This window comes from Diorhabda sublineata, chromosome 7 (assembly GCF_026230105.1).
Source record: "Diorhabda sublineata isolate icDioSubl1.1 chromosome 7, icDioSubl1.1, whole genome shotgun sequence".
Lineage (NCBI taxonomy): Eukaryota > Metazoa > Arthropoda > Insecta > Coleoptera > Chrysomelidae > Diorhabda > Diorhabda sublineata.
The window spans coordinates 16,319,865-16,339,097 of record NC_079480.1 but is presented as its reverse complement, the minus strand read 5'-3'; the positions used below and the strand labels follow the sequence as shown (position 1 = coordinate 16,339,097).

Genomic DNA, 19,233 nt, shown 5'->3' with positions numbered 1-19,233 from the left:
ATGTTTACAAAAGCCTAATTGATGGTCGCCGCAGACTCAAGATATCTTAAGATTTGCTGGTTAACGACTTTATCCATGACCTCAGCAATGGATACGACTAAAACCGTATTTTTTCCTTTTTTTTTGGTATGGGTTCAACCCGAGCAAGTTTCCAATTTGTAGAGAAAAGACCTTTTTTAAATGATAGAGAAAAGAGTTAGCACAGCGGATTTGTTAGTTCAGCTGCACATCTCTTCGATAGGACGGTTTCTATCGATGCTAGTAGCTTTATTGATTTTAAGCCTTTGAGAAGCTTTGTCACATCTCGAAATTCTATTTCTGACATCGATGAACCAACTCTAGGCAGACTCAGTGATAGATTACCCTATGAATCAAGAGTTGAATTTGAAGCGAACATGCGACCCAAATCCGCCTTTCTTTGTCACAGACTAGAAAAACTTTGATCCATTTGGCCTATTGAGAAGTTTGTTTTCCACTGTCTCATTATATTTTCCAGATTTATATTTCTACATTGGGTTGTAGCAATACATTCCAAAAGTAGTAAACTTTGAAACCTATTTTGAGGCAAAACAATGAATTTCAAAATTTATTCAGTATACGAATGAAGTAATATTCAAATTTCACGAAATTGATAGGACGTGATTTTGCTTGTATTTTGAGCGCGCCGTTTAAAGTTTAAATCACCATTTTGGCCAGAAAAATTAACATTGTCGCATATCTACATTCGACTAAATTATGTTTCTGGTCATTACCAGAGGCGTAAGATAGGTTGACCCATCACGAATTTTACACCAATGGCGGAATTGCCATTTAATACAATTTATACATTTTTTTGGAGCAGAGCAAATATTTGTTGCATTCTCTTGAGAATATTGAATATTCATTATCGCAAATACTTGTATAATATATTATTATATTGTTATTTTTAAGTAGTTAAACGATTTTCAATCATTCCCATGTAGATAATCCCTAATCAGGGTTTTTTAATCAAAACTAAATTTCTTCAACCATTTGAGTATAATATTTTTTGTCTGTAATTTCTTGGGCTCAAAGGTTGTTTGAATGAATTTTTATAATAGATACACATAACATATAACAATCCACTCCTTTCTTGGGAGCATTTTCAAAAGAATAATTAATATATGAAGATTGAAATATTTGTAGAATAGATAAAAACATATTAGTTGATATATTGAAAACATTATTAAAAACATAGTATTGAGATCAATATATTTACCTTAGAATTTCAATAAAACGATATTATACCAGGTAGATTGAGATAAACTAATTAGTCAATTTATTCATTCATTCCCAGAAAACCTATCTTGTTTTATGTACATTAATATTTCTTTGAATAATAATTTTTGATAGTTTGTGTTTTGAGCTGATATTTTTGTCGAATTGTGTAAAGCAGATGATTCATTCTTGGTTTATTTGTGACCACATATTCTGCTCTCCAAGTATTATGTAGTCATTCCTATATAATTTTTGGAGCACAAATCACACATGGTATGCATTCTATACCATGTTTCCTCTCTATATAGTGTATTTTTCATTGATTTAATAAGTGTTATGCCCAAAAAGTTCATTTTGTTATTGTTTTCGCGATTTCTAAAGGGAATTGAATACTTGGGTTAAATTAATTGAAAGTAACAAATAATGTATTGCATTTGTAGACAGTCATCAACGTATATTTTGAAAAACACTACATCAACATTTATATCATCTAGGAATTTCTCTTCTACATATTCCATAACAATTTGCGCCAGACTTGGGGAAATTTGAGATCCCATTGTACATCCGTATAGTTGTTGAAGAAACTTGTCGTTATATTGGAAATAATTATGAGTTTGAAGCATTATACCTTGTAGAAATTCGTCATAGCTTAGTGATGTATGTTGTTCGATAGAATCCCATCTATTTTTCAGAACACGTGTGTTATGAGGTCATTATGAATATTCGTGTACATTGAGGCAATATCTAGAAATATGATTTTGTAATTGTCAAGTATATGTACTGTATCTAGAAACTATTCGAGCATAAATGATTTTTTTATGTAAAAACTATTTTCGGTTATTTTTAATAAAATATTGGAAAGATATTTGGATAATTTATAGAAAGGTAATATAGTCCATATAGTTTTGGTAATACAGCATTCATATTTTGAAATATTATGTATTTATCCGATTTAATTTTCTGAAAAGTAATTGTATCACTTAGTAACTCAATCATTTTATGGTTATAATCATCGTTGTTTATTATTAGTGTTTTATTACATTTGTCTGGTTGTAAAATTGTAATTTGAAGATTTTATTTCATCAATTCTTCAGTTTTTTTTAGTTATTTTGGATTTATTTTTGAATTTTATCAACTTTTTGAGTTTTATGATGACTCGATTTTATTTTATGATTAGTGATCGCATTTACTACATTAGATCTGATATCGTCATGCCATCTCAAATCACAAAAAAAACAGCGTCGTTATAAAAATAACAGGAAGGACATTTATATTATCTTCTCCTGAATATCACCCCAATGTAATGAACACACAACAGATCATCACCTCTATTCAAACTAAATTAAAAACAAAACTAAAAACTCTGAAAATTAAAATTATATATTCCACACCATTTGTATGAATTGTCTCAAAATTTATATGAGAATGACTGCAAAATACAGAATAAGTGGTCATAATTGCACCAAGAATGCAGCAACTGCAGCAACCTCAGCCAAATTCACCATAAATTAGTTTATTTCAATCTACCAGGTATAATATCGTTTTATTGAATTTTTTTATTAATGCTTCGGAGCTTCTGAAAAAAAACTGCATTGAAAGAAAATAATTATGCGGAGAAGATAAAAAACATATTCGAGAAAAGAATAAACAGATACTACAATCAACTAAAAAACAAAACAGAAACGAAACATCACAACATTCTTCCTTAGCAAATGTACAAGGACTTTCTCAACAATTATCGAATTATTTCAATAAATATGATATTAGTATAATTCATAACCGACATAATACATTATCCAAATATTTCACTAAATTAAAATCTAAAACAAAAAAAAGTAATATTATATATCAAATGCTTTGTACTAATTATGACGCTGTCTACATAGGGCAGATATCGCAATATTTAGGAAATAGACTAAGAGGTCATCAATACGATAGAAAAATAGTACTGCATTAACGAACTATGAAAAATCAAAAAAAAACAGAAATTCAATTATAAGGATACAAAAAATCTTGAAACAGAATCTAATACACGAAAAAGAGAGAGAATTTTTAGAAATGGTTCACATTCATAAAAAGGAAAAAGCTATAAATGATGAAAAAGATCTAAATAATTTAATTAAAATTTTGTAAATTCTAATAAAACTACAAATAATTTTATTGATTACTGCTACATATTTGAGATGTAAGATCTAAGGGAAACTTCCAGTCGAGTTCTAACACTACTACGAGTAAGATCGTTAACATAGTGTTGGTGCCAAAAAAAAAGTGTTCAGTAGTTTTTACTCCAAAAGTTAAGTTCACCTATCTAATTAGTATATAGACATTTCAATTTTATTAAATAGAATTTTAATTCTTCGAATCAAATAAATGTCCGATCCCAAGGGCGACCCACAGGGTTTCCAAATAATCTCAACCGATATATGATTTTAACAATATCAAAACACTGTCAAAGGACCCTATTTCATTTATCTTGAACAAGTAGATAAAAACCTAGGCAGGTTATTTCCTATCAAAGTAGGCTATTTTGATATTTTAGGTATCAAATCCATAGGTATTAAAAGAGTCAGGATAGAATTGAAATCATATCATATTGCTAATTCTTTAATCAACCACAATTTGATAAAAAATAATAACCTAATCGCATTTATACCTAAATTCTTTTCTCAAAAAAAATGAGTCATTCGAATGGTCGATACTTTTTCCTCAAAAATATTTTTAAAAACTGAAATTGAATCTGATAGACCAGTTGTTGAGGTGAAACGTATGAAAAGACGGGTAATCGACTCAGAATCAAAACAAGTTAGCTATGTAGATAGGCAAATGATAATTGTCACCTTTTTAGGCAACAAAATTCCAGACACAGTCAAAATTAACTTAGTAGGATTTAATTTAGAGCCATATGTACACCCTGTGGTGCAATGTTACAAGTGTTTGCGTTATGGTCACACGTCAACCCAATGTAAAAGTAAAAAACGTTGTCAAACTAGCAGTAACCAACAAGACGAAAGTGGTGAGAATAAAAAATGCAAATCAGTAATGTAATGCTTATTTTGTAACACGTCAGATCACACCTCTATTTCTAGAAACTGTCCAGGGTATATCAAGCAATATAATATTAAAAAAGCAATGACCCACCAGAATGCAACATTCAAAGAAGCTAAGTTTGTAGTAGAACACCCATCTTATGCAAAAATAGCCACGTATAATAGATTCGAATTACTGAAAAATGATGAGAATTTTCCAGAAGTGTCATCTTGAGGTGCGAACAACTTTCTCAGAAAACCCAAAATTTCAAAGTCCTCGGTTAAAATTAACTCCAAAATATCAAAGAAAAGAAAATGTATCTCCCCTCCACTGTCACCAACCTGCAATATTCCTGAATCTACTCATATCAGGCATTATGAACAGGCCTCACAACTCACTTCATCCAGTTCCAATGAAAATCATTCCAATATGATCAACAAATCTGCCCCACCTCTCATTTCATCCTTGTATAATACTACTCCCAACCCCAATCAAATCATAGCCCAAATTACCTCAATTATTTATTAATTAAGACAAAAACAAAAATCAATTATCATCATCATCTTATTAAAAATTCAATTATCTGTAAGCAATTAGAAGTAAAAAACTATTACAATAAAATCATCGAAGTTTGTGCAGTAGAATTAACTAACTGCAATCTCACCTTTGTGTCAATATACAAACCACCTAATATTTATGCGAACAATAAAGATTGGGAACAATTATTTCAACAATTCCCTTTGACTACAATCTTCTGTGGAGATTTTAATGCACATGTTAGTATGTGGAGTCCTCATCCGGATACTCCACAAGGAATAATGTTAGCCGAAGTGGTAGACAATTTAGATCTAGTGGTACTCAATGACGATACTCCCACTAGAGTAACCCCCCGAATCAATATAAATCAGCAGTTTATTTAACCATAATAACTCCTTCTCTAGCAAGTAAAATACACTGGGAAGTAATTGATGATACAATGGGATCTGATCACTACCCAATAATTATGGAATTGCAAACCATGTCTTTGTCTACACTAATCAACCCTTCAACTGAATGGACAGATTCGTGTGCAGACTGGCACCTTTTCAAAAGTATTATCGAATCAAAACTCAAGTCTTGTGATTAAAATCAAGCGATGCCCATAAAAAAATCTCACAAACAGTTTCATTCTAGACCATGTTGGTGGGATGCTTGCTGTTCATCAGCATCTATAAAACGGTAAAAGCATTGAATAAATATAAACGTCAAGCTAATTTAGAGAACTATCTACATTATAAAAATGTTGCCACCAAAGCAACATTAATATTCAAGAAAAAACAGAATCAGTGTTGGCTTGAATATTTAAATAGTTTAAATAAAAGTACTCCTCTATCTAATATATGGAACAAAGCTGAATGTATTAATAATAAATATCACCAAACTAAAATACCAAACTTTACTCCAGAATTAATAGATCAAATGTTAAACTTCTTAGCTCCGCCATTAGTTTTAAACCCTCCATTTTTATCAATAGAAAATTATAATTTATCATTTCAGTAAAAATCGGAATTCCTAGGAAAACCATTTATTCTAAGAGAGCTGCATACTGCACTAAAAACGTCGGGAAATACTGCTCCCGGTATAAATAGTTTCACATACAAAATGATATAAAATATTCATGAAACAGCTAAAATATTTCTTCTAGATATATATAATAGTTGGTGGCTTGGACAAGATTATTCAGATAAATTTTCGACTTTTCTTCTCTCTCATGCATAACAAAGACTTTTGAACTTTTGATTAAGAATCGGCTGGAGATTTTTATAGAAATTAACTTCTTGGCACCAAAAAGTCAATATGGTTTTCGTAGAGGTCAAGGAACTGTAGACGCTCTAGCACAACTTGTCTCAGATATCAAATTATCTTTTTCTAAGAACAAATATTTATTATGTCTCTTTATTGACCTCAAAAGAGCCTACGATGTTGTAGATCTCAAAATTCTATTCTCTAAAATGAATATGATGGGTATAAACAAAATGTATGTACTAACATTTTGGAACTAACATGGACCTAGAATAGTGAATAATGGTTTACCTCAAGGTTCTATTCTTAGCCCTATTCTTTTTAATATCTATACCACAGACTTGCATGACATTATGGACGATAATATAAAAATAATCCAATACGCGTGAGAGAGCTCCATCATGCAGTATACTGTATTAAAGGATGGTTGTACAATCTTGGTTTTAGTCTTGCACCAAAGAAATCGGCGGTTTTGTACTTTACGAGACACCGGCTTCATCTTGCAGACATAATAATATCTCCTTTCCTATAGTGGATCATTATAAATATCTATACATTGTCCTAGAGAAAAAACTGCTTTGGTATAATCTTGTTAGATTTGTGAAGGATAAATGTGAAAAAGGTTTGAATCTTCTTCGAACTGTTTCTAAAACAGAATGGGGAGCTGATGCAGGCATCTCACTTGTCTTTTTCAGGGCTTATGTACGCTAGCTCATGGATTATGTTATGGATTATGTTATGTTGCACGTTATATGGATCAACCTCTATCACAAACTCACTCATTCTTAACAGAATCCAGTACAAAGCCCTGAGAATTTGTTTAGGCGTTATGAAATCTTCCCCGTGTCATGCAATTCTGGCGGAAGCACAAGAGCCTCCACTGAAAGTTAGAAGGCCTTATTTAGTTCGTAAACAAATCATTAAATACAGAGCATTTGCTGATTGCTGATTTCAAAAATAGCAAATTTAAATATACAAAATCTTACCAACAAATACTGAATAAAAAAAAACTCTCCGCCACTAACTAATGCTTTTGTTGATATATATCCCAAATAATAAAATATATCCAATTTATAGATGCAAATTTGAGATTATCTTTTTCAAGCCAAACATAATCTTTCCTGAATACACCGATATTTCTTCAATAAATAATGCACTCTTAAAAACTATATTGAATAAATTTGAGAACACACAATTATTTACACAGATGGTTGGAAGAGTGACGATGTAACAGGTTTAGCGTTCTATAACTCTAATAATAATATAGCCTTTCGCTGCCGATTACCAAATATATGTTCAATATTTACCTCAGAAGCTCTTGCTATAGAAAAAGCACTAAAAACTAACAAAAAACAAAAGGCATTGTAATCATATCCGACTCCAAATCAGTTCTGGAAGCTCTTCAGGGCACCCCTTTCAAACATTTCAAAATTTCAAAAACAATGTAATTTTCAACATAAAAAAAACTCACATATTCCATTAGTTCTTCAAATATAAATATAACATTTATCTGGACTAAGGCTCATGTAGGGATCATAGGTAATGAAAAATCAGATTTTGAAGCTAGGAAATCTATCACGGGAGCAGTTACATACTATCCCCCACAGTACTCTGATCTCATTAGTAATTACAGAAATCATATTAAATCAGATTGGTCCTTATTCACCCTGAACCGCCAAAAAAAATATCACACCTTGATTTCCCCAACATAAGTAAATATTACTCTAGCACAATATCAAGAATAAAATTGAATCATGGTCGTTTTCCGGAGCATCTTCACAGACTTGGTTTAGTAAGCTTTCTCAAATTATACTTGCAATAATAATAAAACTGCTGACCTAAATCATATTTTATCCTAGTGCACCAATCATATTTTACCTACAAATGAACTGATGGCTCAATTGACGAAACATGGATTCCAATTACCTGTAAATATTTCTACAATAATTTCTTCAAACAATAAATCGTTTCTAGGTTCTATCATTAAATTCATAAAAACAAATCATATAAACATTTAACTAGTGTTACATTTTAGTTGCCTATAAAAACCAAAATTAGTATGTGGCAAATAGCAGAAGCTGATGCCAACCTCCGACCCCCCCCCCTAACACACACAAGTAAAATAAATTTTTCTTATTAAAACAAAAAATTCCTATTTTGATTTTGAATTGAATGTTCTATTGTTGCCTACGGTTTTGAGCGTTAGCTGAGTTTATTGGGACGGCTAATTTCAATGACGACACCAGTGTGCTATCATCGGCGAAGCTACAGTTCGAGTTTGTAGTTATATCGAGTAGATCTTTGATGTACAGGAAAAAGAGAGTAGGTGACAAGATGTATCCCCTAAAACCTCTCTGAGCTGTGTCCGTCGATAACAACCTGGCAGGATCGGTCTTTGAGAAAACTACTAAGCTAGTCGATAAGTGAGGACGATAAACCGATCTCTTTTTATTTAGAAGGTTGGCATGCCTATCAAAAGCTTTCGATATGTCCCAGTGTGATCGCTCTGGATTCCCCTTATTCTCTAGTTATATATTTCAAGATTTGCTGGTTAACGACTTTCTCCATGAGCTCGGCAATGGCTATGACTAAAGCAATCGGACGGTAGTTGTTGAGAATCGTATTTTGCCCTTTTTTGATATAGGTTGAATCTGAGCAAGTTTCCAATTTGCAGAGAGAAGCCTTTTTTAAATGATAAAAAAAAGAATTTGCATAGTGGGCTTGTTAGTTATTTCTTCGATACGACGTTTTGCATCGGGGCCAGTAGCTCTATTGATATTTAAGTCTTTGAGAAGTTTTGCTACATCACTGTATCTGAAATTCTAGTTTTGGCCTAGATGTACCAGCTTTAGGCAGGCTCAGTGATAGATTTTCCTGAGAATCAAGATTTGAATTTGAGCTATTGAGAAGTTTGTTTTCCACTGTCTCATTATATTTGTCCTTGCAAGCAATTCTAAAAACTAGTTCCAGTGATTGGAATGAAACGAAACTATAAAATTAGTAGAATCTACCGTTTGCTGTTATAAATAATTCATAGACTTGTAAGTATATAGATAATTTTAAATGCCCCACGACATTTAAATCTATGAGATTATAATCGGAAGTTATAGGGGACCATAAAAACCCACTGTCTATGCCAATACTATTAAAGGATACTCAGGCGGCACTTCATTTTGAATAAACTAGATTTGTTCCTCCAATTCATTGGTAATCCCTCTAGATATCAGAAAAGTTATTTTGTAAATACTATAGATACAAATTATCCAAAATTTTCCGGTAATCCATTAGGACCCAATAAAATTTGTCCAAATACACAGGATAATAGTTTTTCTTATTGAAAATGCGATTGATTGTTATAACTGTGCAAGAGTGTGAAAGTGAAAAAAATTTCGACTTTTTCATCGTCGACAGATAAAAATTTTGATGTTCTCACTACCTCCAGTTTTTCTCAATACATGCATATATCCATATATATATATATATATATATAAAATGAGAAAAAGTGAAAATTGTTTAACTACTTAAAAATAAGAAATCTGTCGATGATGAAAAAATCGTAAACAAATAAACAAAAATTATGAATTCTTTATCAACTATCAATTATCAAACTTCTTTGTAACTATGAAAAATTGATTTTATAATTATTTCTTTTTCCTATATTGAAATTCAAATTCTGACAATCGAGGACACAATATCTTTGTATGGTTAACAATATATTATACAAGTATTTGTGATAATGAATATTCAATATTCTCAAGAGACTGCATAAAATATTTGCTTTGCTCCTTAGCTTAGCGTCTTCAATGAACGATTAATAAAAATAAAGATCTCAATTTAATGGGAAATTCTTTTCACTCTTGCACAGTTATAACAAATAATCGCATTTTCAATAAGAAAAACTATTATCCGGTGTATTTGGACTAATTTTAATGGGTCCTAATTGATTACCGGAAAATTTTGGATAATTTGTATCTATAGTATCTACAAAATAACTTTTCTGATATCTAGAGGGATTACCAATGAATTGGACGAACAAATCTAGTTCATTCAAAATGGAGTGCCGCCTGATTATCCTTTAATAGTATTGGCATAGGCAGTGGGTTTTTATGGTCCTCTATAACTTGCGATTATAATCCCATAGATTTCTATGTCTGTGAGGCATTTAAAATTACCTATATACTTACAAGTCTATGATTTATTTATAACAGCAAACGGTAGATTCTACTAATTTTATAGTTTCGTTTCATTCCAATCACTCGAACTAGTTTTTAGAGTTGCAAGTTTGAACAACGGAAAAATTTAGGAGTTAATTAATATAAACCAACTATCACACTTGTTATATACTTCCAAGCTTTTCTAAACACAATTCAAGAAATTTCAATGAATAATGCTATGCTTTTCTGTTATAACAGATTAAAATTTCTTTTTATTTCAAAATACTATCTATAACATATAAACGTCGGTATTATCAACAAGAAATATCTCGAAAACTTCGTCTGTATACTTGATAAATTTTTAAATTCATTAGTTTCCCTCAGAATGGGCCTCAAAGCTATTTATTTTTAAGGTCTATTGCCACAACTAAATGCAAAATAAATCTAAAAATTTGTAATGTAATTATGATTAGTAGCTTGCAAGGAACAATATAATGTGAAAAGGAAAACCAAACTTCATAATTGGCGAAATAGATCAAGGTAATTCTAGTCTGTAACAAAGAAAATCGGACTAATTGGATCGCATGCTTGCTTCAAATTTAACTCTTGATTTTCGATTAAATCTACCGCTAAGCCTGCCTAGAACTGGTTCATCGAGGTCAGAAATAAAATTTTGAGATGTGGCAAAGCTTCTCAAAGGCTTAAACATCAATAAAGCCAGTGGCCTCGCTAGAAACCATCGTATCGAAGAGATGTGCAGCTGAACTAATAAGTCTGCTATGCAAACTCTTTTCTCTATCATTTGAAAAGGGTCTCTTCCCTGCTGATTGGAAATTGCTCGAATTCAATCCATACCAAAAAAACGGTTCTCAACAACTACCATCCGATTGCTTTAGTCCCAGCTATTACCGAGGACATGGAGAATGTCGTTAACCGGCAAATCTTGAGATATCTCGTATCTTTTAACATCATCAGCGACCATCAATAAGGCTTTCGTAAACATATATCAACAGGGGATATCCCGACCTATGTCACCAGTATATGGACTCAATCTAAAGAATATAAGGAATCCAGAGCATTCGCACTGGAACATATCGAAGGCTTTTGATAGGGTTTGGCATGCCGACCTTCTAAATAAATTGAGATCGGTTTATCGTCCTCAATCATCGACTGGCTCAGTAGCTTTCTCGAAGACCGATCCAAGTCACTATCGATGGACACACCTCAAAAAGGTTTTAGGTCAACGCTGGTGTTCAATAAGGATACATCTTGTCACCTACTCTCTTTTTCCTGTACATCAAAGATCTACTCGACATAACTACAAACCCGAACTGAAGCTTCGCACACTGGTGTCGTCATCAAATCAGCCGTCCCAATAAACTCAGCTAATACCCAAATCCGTAGGTAGCAATAGTTCACCCCCATCAACACCAATCTTGAAAACATTGTGTAATGAGGTAGTAGTAATCTGATTGAGTTTAATGCGGCAAAGATCTAGGCTACTCTTTTTAAAAAGTAGGCTGGCACTGCAGCTCAGAATTTGGTCCTGTCTGAACATTAAATATCACCATCACCGAAAATTCGCTTGTTGGGTAGACGTTGGGAGCAATATGTCCTGGCACAGTCACGTGGCGAATTGGCTAAACAGCTTCACAAAAACCTAGGGCTCTCTTTAACACCAAAAAACTTTATACCCCGCAACAACTTCTTGCCCTCTATAAGACCCAAATTCGCCTATCTTTGGAGTATTGCCCGCACAGTTGGAGCTCAATTGCCAAGAAAATCCTAAGGATGCACGACTGATTACAGAAAAGAGCAATTTGACTTATAGCCGACCAAGAGTTTGGACAGCTTGGGGCAGACCTGACTCCGTTCTGACCGCATCATGAACACCGAGTCCGCCTGTAGACAACCAGAGCGGCAATTTATCAACTGAGAAGGCATATCCGACAACTACAACCTACAGAAGTTAAAGATCAACATCCACAGACATTTTCACACGACATGCACCACTCGAACTACTCAAGTGTAATAAGGTTTATTATCTTGTACTTGCATACATAAAAAAACCAAAGAAAATTTAGACAAATTTTGTAGCAGTGATAAATCTTTGAATAATTTTAATTATAAACATATCGAAATCTATTAGGCTACCATAATACTAGGATGCTAGCATTCGAGATGCTGGCATCTGGGAGGTTAGCGGGGCATTAAATCAAATGGGAGCGATTAGACTAGGGATGCCAGCATCGGATGCTAAAACAGCCCGGAGGCTCGATTTTGTGCATCCCGCCTGGGATGCTGAAATGCGAGCAGTCGGTCGCTTTTTGCATCTCGGGATACACAAAATCGGTTGTGGAACATTGGTTCAAATGCAGCGCATTATACTAGGCTGCTAGCATCCGAACGGCTAGCTAGCATATGCGCGCGCACGCAGTTTGATCAGAGTTATGTCTAGTTCTCTTCAGGTGAAATTGGTCTGAGGAATCTTGTATCTTGTTTAGAGATGTCGCTTTGGATGTAGCCTAGAGGCTCTTTGAAAGAAGGAAGTGACATTCTAAAGGAATTAAAAAATCTTGTTTCACTATTGCACAGTTCATCAAACAATGTAAAATACAGGCTTTTAACACGACGGACAGCTAAAAAGGGGTCCATACTAAGCTTCCTTTTTGCACGATGCCTTCTTTTCTTAATTAGTAACATCAGCAACATCTCTTCATTCGTTGGGGCCGTATTGACGACTGGCAAAAAATTAAAATAAAATAGCAGTCCAGGATGCTAGCATCCAAACACAAATTCGACTCAAAGTGGGATGCTAGCATCCCGAATGCCAGCATCCCGGATGCTAGCATCCTAGTATAATGGTAGCTTTACGATTTATTACTGAGGCGAAAATGGAACATAAAACGAGAAAAATATGTTTCCGTATAGCAGTATTTCTCGAATATTGATGGAGTCGCACCGTAAAACATAATATTTATTTTTAAAACTTCACCATAGAATTTATCATTATTATCAATGATAGGTGAAATTATTGATACAATAATAAATGGCAGCAAACTCCATAGATATCCTTGATATCCACAATGAGATAAAATTAACAACCAGAACGACTATTACCTTCGCACTATTAATTTAAAATTATCAATTGTCGTGTATTTTTTCCATAACTTGCCCGTTCCTACTATCAGGGCTCTAAACATAAAATACAAAATTAACTTAAGCCTGTGTCATGTCGGTAAACCGTTTATGAAATAGCGGGTATCAATAATAGTTGTTCATTTTTTAAATAAAACCTTTTACAACTCAGAAAAGTACCACATTTTATTTTAATGATTTGTTAGATCCTAATATTCTGAGCTCAAGATTTGACAGAAAATGTATTAAATTATTAATAAAACATCCTGTATACACCTAAATTATTTTAATTTGTTTGTATGAACAAGATTGCTTGCTACCTTGATAAATCATCATATCTCAGTTAAAAGAGAGGTTATTCAAAAAACATTTGATGATATGCAAAACGAATAAACTAAACAGAAAAAACTATAATATAAGAAATTGTGTAAAAATTGGGGTCAAGTCAAACAACAATTTGAAATCGCCAACTGGAGTCGTACGTAGACGAAACTCTCGTGAAACAGTAATAAAAATATCTCAATTTCCTATTATAATTATTTAAGCTAATTATAATGTAATCTTCGCGGAACGTAGTCTTTGAAATAAATTTCACTCACATAACCAGAAATGATTCACTATTTTGGGTTGTTTCCTTTTCGGTTGGTAAACAAATTTTTTATGAATATATAATATTTTTCTTTAATATAGAAAGAAGGAGGTTACTATCCAATAACGAATTTTTCTATACACTTCTACTTAAGTTTTGCCGTTGTCAAAATATTGTTCAGCTGGACAAACCTCATACATAAAAAATTCACTTCAAAACATACTCTTTTTAAATCAAATTATAAAGACTTTTTGTAGTTTTTGTTGTAATTTGGAGAAAGCAATCAGCTTTTGAAATATTTATAATGAACGTATGGAATAAAATAGAATAATTTATTTTGCTAAAATAGCTAATATATTTTTTATCATTACCTAACAGTTTCCTTATTTTTATGAATATAAAATGTCTGTGAATAGGTCAAACAGCAGAAAATCTATTTATTTTTTATTTTAAAGTTGAATATTTTACAACGCAACATTAACTAACAATGAAATTACTAATAAATATACATTTAATTATAAAAATTGAAAAATTCTTGAAACACAATCAAATAAGAAATGGATAAAACCTCTTCTTGATAAAATTAAAACAGTACCACAATACATCAAATTTGTCAATCTTAATTATATAAAGTCAAAGACACATTATCGCAACGCCAAAAACCAAGAAGTTATTTAGGAAATAATTAATATGAAAAGAAATAAGCAGTAAATAATTCAGCATTACCAATACAATAATATTAATGCATCTAAATGTTCTTGATTTTAGGTCTGTTCTGTTTTGAAAAAACTAATTTTAAAACAGAAGAGACCTACAATCAAGAACATTTAGATGTGTTAATATATCAAAAGGTCTAAGAAATAAGAAATTAGAGAAATTCACCATAATATTTATACATAATATCTATTATAAGATGTAAGGATAAAAGCTGAAAAATTAGATACAAAAATAAGAGTAACTGATAGGTATTAATATGATTACTTTGAACTACATTGTATATATTTGTGAAGAGAATAAATTCGAGCCCAATGCAATAACAAGAGATAGTGATATGAATATTAGAGGTGACAAACTCATGGTCCCCGGGCCACATGCGACTCGCAACTTATTAAGGAAATAATAACCCGGTAAAAGAGTAAAAGAATGGAAATTCAAAAACATATACTATATTCTAGGTATTATTGAACTAATTATTAATATGATATATCTATTTAGCTCAGCTTATATTTTGATACAGTCCGAAATTATGTCAAAACGTTGAAGACCGTTTCTATATCAAAACACTTTATTAATTAAAAGATTTTATCATAACTTTATCCCTATAAATGTCACATTCTATCTTGTCAATAATTTATGTACTTTATCCTTTATTATATTGAAAAGATTTTATGTCCTATAAAATTCCACTAAAATCACATTTGAAAAAGATTTTATATTTATAGACACATGTTTACACCACCACTACACCAACACTCAAAATTACACTATCCGATGCGCGTTTCGATAACCGAGTTATCGTCTTCAGGGACTGAACGTAATTTCGTTATCAAAACGCGTGTCAGACAGTGTAATTGTGAGTGTAGTGGTTTCGCTAACGGTTCCAGAAACTCCAACTTAGTTATTTAGGCATCTGAAACGACAGATTTGCGTCCTTGGCCCCCTTTATCATGCATTACTCATAATTTTTTTCCCATACACGTGACTCATTCTCCGATGATTTTCTGCAGCACTTTGACCTTCAGCTTGTAAAAAACGAATCACACTTCACAATTCACACTTGGCGAGAGCATCAAGAATAGCAGATATGTTTACGTGGACGTTTTTTTTTTCAACCTTAGATCGCTCCGTACAGATGCTAGGCAGGCAAAAGAAAGCGAGCATGCGCTGTAGGCGACTGCCAAGCAGTCGGCGTTGTGTTTCAGCCACGTAAACATGTCTATCATTATTGATGCTCCCGCCAAGTGTGAATAGCGAAGTGTGATTCGTTTTCTACAGGCTGAAGGCCATAGTACTGCAGAAAATCATCGGAGAATGAGTCGTGTGTATGAGGAAAACTCCATGAGTAATGGGGTTGAGCGTGAAAGATATCGAAAGTTTGAAGATGGCCGTAATGATGTGCATGATAAAGAGGGCCAAGGACACAAATCTGTCGTTTCAAATGACCTGGTTCAACGAATTGACAGAATGGTTGAAAAAAAAAAGTTTAAAAACTTCAGATTCGCCATTACTGCTTTGTCTACAAAATTTCCAGTTTTTCCAAGTTTTAAGGTCTGTTTTGTTCTCTACTTGAATTCATTAGCGGCAATTTTCTTTGGACAGTGTAAGTAACCGTAAGTTTACCAATTTTTAGGTAATAAAATATTGCTTTATATAAGCTTGTCTCTTATCTATAACCTATCGGAGGTTGAAAAAAAACGACCTTCTTATATATATTTAAAATATAACATAATACATAATTTATTATTATCCATCCACTTAAGATTAATAAAGAAATAAAAATATTTGGATCTGTCTAATATAACGAACGAACTATTCCATAATATAGCAGAGCAAAATAGACTGTTTTATTCATATAAATATGTTAATTGGAACAATTTCCTTCTTACCAAGCAAATTTATTTTGCTGCCAACTACTCAGTTTGCTATATGTGTCTAGATAACTATGTTGGATTTTCTGGAACCGTTGGCGATAATCATACTGAATACTGTTTACACCATCTCTACACCAACACTCACAACTACACTGTCTGCTGTGCGTTTCAATAAAGAGTTTACGTTATTACGTTACAGTCTCTGAAGACGATAACTTGGTTATCGAAACGCGGTCAGACAGTATAACTGTTAATGTTGGTGTAGTGGTGGTGTAAACAGTGTATTCAACATGTGTCTATAAATATAAAATGTGTTTAGAGATATAAAATCTCATTTTCATATGAAACGTGATTTTATTGGAATTTTATAGGACACAATGTAATAAACCATAAACTACATAAATTATTGACAAGCTATAATGTGACATTTATAGGGATAAATTATTATGATATGAAAAATTCAAATAAATTTTATTGATTAAATTTCTGGCACCAATTTTTCCATAGCTACTTTAAAAGTTTCGTTTAATTGCAGTAAATTCCAATCAAATTTCTTTATTTTATAATTCTTAGACCTTTTGATAATTATTGTCCTAAATAAATATCCTTGATTTTAGGTGTGTTTTATTTAATTAACAATGTGTTCTGTTATAGAAACGGTCTTCAACGTTTTGACTTCATTTCGGACTTTATAAAAATATATGCTGAACTAAATAGATATATTCAATCTCATATTAATAATTATTTCAATAATACCTAGAATATAGTATATGTTTTTAAATTTCCATTCTTTTACTCTTTTACTGGGTTAGTTATTTCCTTAATATGTTGCGAGTCGCATGTGGCCCAGGTGCCATGAGTTTGTGAGTTTGTCACCCCTAATATATAAAGTACTCAAGATAGGTTAACTGATATCTAATATTAATCATTTCTGATATTATTCTGACCTAATTTAACTTTTCACATTTAAAACATATTTCTGATAATTTTTCAATTATAAGTCTTTTCATAATGCTTCTATTCAGAAGCGAAACGTTAAGATAAAATAACATGTAATAAATAAAATCATCCTTACAGCTTAAGAAGTTTCAATAAAAAACATATATATATATATATATATATATATATATATATATATATATATATATATATATATATATATATATATGCTTCTAAATGTTCTTGATTTTAGGTGTCTTCTGTTTTAAAATTATATTTTTTTAATAATTTTTGAAAGACATACAAGGACTTAAATAAATTGAAATGTCAATTTTTAACTTTCTTTTAAAAACTATTAAAATATATATATATATATATATATATATATATATATATATATATATATATATATATATATATATATATATATATATATATATATATGTGATAATTTTAAATACTTGAAAATAAGAAATCACGTTTTTATTAAATTACCATTTCAAAATACTTACTGCATCAATGTTGCCGCTTATTAAATCGAAATCACCGAACACCACTGAAAAAACGATTCAGCAAAATAAAACAACTAGCCTTATTACTTGACTGAAGTTCACTGATGATGATTTTTCGTGTGCTTATCTACCCGTTGAATAAATTGTCTATAAGAATACTGGGGCTACCTATTTACCTATCTGAACCTTTGATTGGTATTAACTGACCTTCACGACATTCAACTTTATAACAACTTAGTTGCAATAACGTTTGTACAGCCATTGACCTAAACTTCGATAATTCCTTCAGAAGGATACATTGAGATAAATTAATAATAATTTGCTATTAATAAAAATTATTTCAAAGTCCACTTCTGCCTTGTTATAGGTGCTTACATCCTTCTCAGTTTTTTTTTTGAATGAAATGAAGTAATAAACATTTGAACTGATCAATTATTATTCAAAATTACTTGAAATATTATATTTTCCTAAAGTAAAATTTCCAGTGCTCCTATTAAAAAATATATATTCCTATTGCTAGTAAATAAAAATATGCTAAATAGACAGTCAGAACAGGGTAACAAATTTGGTGCTATTACATTGCCTTTTGGCAGAGGTATTTTGTAATACGAGATCTGGCTATTAAATAACGAGACTCCGCGACTAGAGGGCACCCTATACGAGTATGGTAAAAAACGAGTAGTGCGTTGGGTATCTGGATATCTTGACTATGCACGTCCCAAAACGTTTCCGTCACTATTATAGTATTTGTGCAGTAGCGATTTGAAACGAACGTGTTTTTTTCTTGTATCGAAAACCATGTATCAATGTCAAATTTCTTGTTAAATTGAAAAAACTCCGACTAAGTGCAATAAATTGTTGCAAGAGGTCTATGGGGACAATTATCTATCTCGTGAGCGTGTTTTTGTGTGGTGTAAGGGCTTTAGCGAGGGCCGAGAGAGCAAATCAAAATTAAAGGCAATGTTTATCGTTTTTTTCGGCATTAACGGTATCGTGATGACTGAATGGATTCCAGGACTGTCAACCAGACTTGTGGAAGAACAACTCGTGAATTTTGCACCAGGACAATGCACCTGTCCATAACGCGCTATCTGCGAAGCAGTATTCGACTTCAGTGCTCGAACATCCGCCGTACTCACCAGATTTGGCACTGTGCGACTTTTTTTGTTTCCAAAGATAAAATCTACTTTGAATGGGACCCGATTTGAGTCGATGGAAGCGGTAAAGCAAAAAACGACAGAGCTCCCAAATGCGCTCACCAAAGA

At 32.0% G+C, this 19,233-nt stretch overlaps 1 protein-coding gene across 3 annotated transcripts in view; it reads right to left on the bottom strand.

Annotated features, from left to right (window-relative positions):
- LOC130446433 (scavenger receptor class B member 1-like) overlaps window positions 1-18,547 on the bottom strand; it is an 87,243-nt gene extending 68,696 nt beyond the window's left edge. For all 3 annotated transcript variants that reach the window (XM_056782699.1, XM_056782700.1, XM_056782701.1), the window contains exon 1: window positions 17,969-18,547. The gene's annotated coding sequence lies outside the window, so the exon portion shown is untranslated. The remainder of the gene's footprint in view (window positions 1-17,968) is intronic.
- Window positions 18,548-19,233: the final 686 nt, after the last annotated feature.